We start from the raw sequence: 3,813 nt of genomic DNA on the forward strand, positions 1-3,813 counted from the left end.
CCCTCTGCAAGGGGATCTCCAGTGGCCTACTAATGGGCTTTGGATGACCCTGCAGTTGATTTATGGGTGCTCCAGGACACCCTGCCAACTTGACTTGTTGCTTGTATTCAGCATCTGGGTTAAACCAGCGAAGGGGAAACAGAGAATGTTTACATGGCATGGAACCTCAGACGATTTACTAGTCTGCTTTCCTTCAGAACAAAGAAACACAAAACCACGGAAGTTTTAACTAATGAAGCCACTCTATGGAAGCCCAGGTGGTATAGTAGTTAGCCTTGAACTGCTAAGCTCAAGGTCGGCAGCTTGAAACTGTTGAAACTGCTCTGATGTGTCCCGGGGCTCCTGGTCTTGAGAACCGAAGAATGTTCTCACGGACCACAAAGCAGCAGAGTTTGTTTGGAAAAGGCGCAGCAGGTGGGGGACTGGAGTGATTTGCCATGGTGTCTAGGGATTTTGTCATCAGGTGTAGGGTATGTGGCCTGTCTGCGTCTCCGGGTTATGGATGGACCATCCCAGGTCTGGTCCTATTTCTCAGGTCCAGTCCTAAATCCAGCTGGGCCCACGGCGGAGTCTGGCACGGGCATGGACAGGGCAGTAAGCAGGCAATGGAGCAGCAAAAAGAGTCTGGGTGTTTCCTGCCTTTGGAGTTCAGAATCAGCCTAGGGGTCTGATGACTGCAGGCTTTCTATTGAAATTGTCCTAGGCTGTTAAAGTCACCCCTCCAGTCCCCTGAAGAGTTATAGTTGCAGAAACCTCTGGGGGCAGTTCTACCCTGTCCTTTGGGGCCCCATGAGTCAGAATTGATTCAATGGCAGTGAGTTTGGATTTTTATCCACTATCAAGAGTTGCAAAGCTATGCAGAGGTATTTTCAGTAGTCTACTACGCATGCACGTTGGACATGGAAGAAGCAGAAGACTGGGAATAATCATGCATTTGAATCGTGGTAGTGGAGAGAAACATTCAAACTAGCACGCACTGTTAAAGGACACATCGATCTGCGCTGGAAGAAGTGCGGCCAGACTGCTCCTTAGAGGCAAGGATGATGTGCTTTGAACATGCTGTCAGGAGAGACCAGTCCCTGGAGAAGGACATCATGTGAAGGAGAGGAAGGCTCTCACGGAAGTGGATTGACTGAAGTGGCTACCACCATGGGCTCAAGCACAGGAACAATTGTGAGGATGGAGCAGGACCAGGCAGTGTTTGGTGCTGTTGCGCAAAAGGCCGCTATGGGTCAGAACCGCCTCGCCTCGATGGCACCACCAACAAGCACAATCCAGAGGGTGATTACACTCTGGGCTGCTAACTGCAAGGTCAGCAGTTCGAAACAACCAGCCACTCTATGGGAGGAAGTTGAGACTTTCTACTCCCAGTGAAGATTTAGTCTCAGAAACCCACAGAGGCAGTTCTGCTCTGTCCTGTGAGGGTCGCTGTGATTCAGAATGGACTCAGTGGCAATGAGTTTGAATTGTATATACATAGGAGCCCCGGTGGCATAGAGATTAGACATTGGGCTGCTCACTGAAAGGTCGGCAGTTCAAAACCACCAGGACCTCCTTGGGAGAAAGACGGGGCTTTCTGCTCCCATGAAGAGTTACAGTCTCAGAAACCCACAGGGGCAGTCCTACCGTGTTCTAGAGGGTCACGCTGAGTGGACATTGACTTGCTGGCAGCATTTGGTTTGAGTTGATACCTAGGGATGGTCAGGAGTGATGGAAACCTGGGCTTGATGAGACCACGATTATAAAACGTCGAGAGAATGTTTTCACACTAAAGGAGGCATTCTTTGATGGTTACCAAAGGTGAGAGGGGACGGATGGGTAAGCTGATTCCTGTTCATTTGGTGAAGTGGAAGGCAATCTACGAGGAGAGGGGAGTCAGCCCTAAAAATTCGAGACAGGGGACTAGACTGGGGAGAGAGCACGGGTTAAAGCATCAGAAGTCAGCACTGTTGTGTGCACCCCCCTGCAACTCCAGGGCCCCCCAGAGTGCATGCTTGGCTAGACCTGCAGGCTGAGCTGGTACTGGAGGGAGGGTGGGAGTGTGTCCCTTCAGAGGTCTGACAGCGGATGCTGTACATGAGGGTTTATCTTTGCTGCAAATATGTGTACGAATGTGGTGGCACATACGGAGGGCACAGTTCTGAAAACCTCTTACACATCACCTGGAGGGAATGACTGGCTGCGTCTGGGGGCTCAGGACCTTGGACTTGGGGGACCCCAGGGTGCATTGGGTTGACAGTTAGTTTAGGGTCTTACATGCTTCTTGACAACCATTTAAGATGTAAGTATCTGTCTTGAGGAAAGGAAAGGAAGATGCCCAGAAACAACCAGTCCATTGGTGGACCGCCGGCCTCCGTGACCCGGAGACCCGCACTCCAAGGCAAATGTAATTTGTCAAATACCCAGGTAAGGCCAGACTGTCAAGGGTGTGGTCTCCCCAGTCCCTTCTCAGGGCTCTTTTTTGGGGTCAAGGCATTGGATTTTTGTAGGTTGAGGCTGTTCTCTGACGCTCTGTTGAAACTGGGTTCCAATCCTGATCGGACTCTTTGGGATTTTCCATGTCCGGGATCATCTCACACACGTTCACAGCCACCGCGTGGATCTGGTGGTGGGATTCAGCTGGTTCACTCCGGTTCAGCAGAACCGTTACCGCCTTTTTTGTGTCGAGTGAGGCTAACCGCTGGCTAACACAGCCCTGGTCCCCGAGGTTGCGCTGGGTGGGTGCTGGAGGAGCGGGGACCACGATTTCTCATTCTTTGCACATGCTCAGCGTTCACCTGTGCACCAGGGCATTTAGTCTAAGCCCTGGAGTCGTGTTCACTCTGCCCATAGGTATAAAAAATCAGATAGACTTCTGCTTGTAATGTTGATTTATTTCATAAACTCATTATACTTCGGATGATATGCGTTTTTATCCACGTGTGTTTGTTACTTCCGCCAACAGACAGAGAACATAAAGAGAAAAGGTGGCAAACAGCCATGGACGACACCGGCGTTCCTCTCAGCTTGGTGTTGCTCCCCAAAGTCCAGCGAGAGAGCACGATTGAATGACGCAATTCCTGAAAGGGTCACACAACTAAACATAGTCTCCCATAAGGGGCTGGCAGGTCAGCAGCAGCGGACAGGTTCTTGTTTTCTTCTTTGTTCAAAGATGAACATGGTATATTTAGAGAAGTCGCCTGTTCTAATCCATCAAAACCATGACTGTTGTCTAATTGGCCTGCTTCTGAAGCTGTGATTCTCAACCTGCCTCAGGCGCGACCCTTTCATACAGGTCCTCATGTGGGGGTGACCCCCCCAACCATAACCTTATTTTCGTGGCTACTTCATCACTGTCATTTTGCTACTGTTACGAATTGGGTGACCCCTGTGGAAGGGTCGTTTGATTCCCAAAGGGGTCGTGACCCACAGGTTGAGAACAGCTGCTCTAAAGGCATGGGATCCTGCTCCCACAATGGAAAGCTGGTTAAGGATCCCCACTACGGTTGCCCGGATGAAAGCAAAGAATATTGCAAATGAGGCTGACAATCAAGAAGCAATATGGAAATATCTTAGATAAGAGTTTCATTCTTTTTTGTCTGGCATTTAATTTTCATTAATATTTTCAAACCTAATCTAGTTGTGTGTACTTCTTGTATTGTTCATATTTATCAATTGTATAAAATAATAAACTACCTTTCAGTACATCCTTTTTAAAATTAAATCATTTTACTGGGGGCTTGTACAACTCTTATCCATCCATTGTGTCAAGCACATTTGTACATTTGTTGCCATCATCATTCTCAAAACATTTGCTTTCTAAATGAGCCCTTG

The sequence above is a fragment of the Echinops telfairi genome, unplaced genomic scaffold (assembly GCF_000313985.2).
Source record: "Echinops telfairi isolate 266 unplaced genomic scaffold, ASM31398v2 ScPeMD7_9;HRSCAF=40, whole genome shotgun sequence".
Lineage (NCBI taxonomy): Eukaryota > Metazoa > Chordata > Mammalia > Afrosoricida > Tenrecidae > Echinops > Echinops telfairi.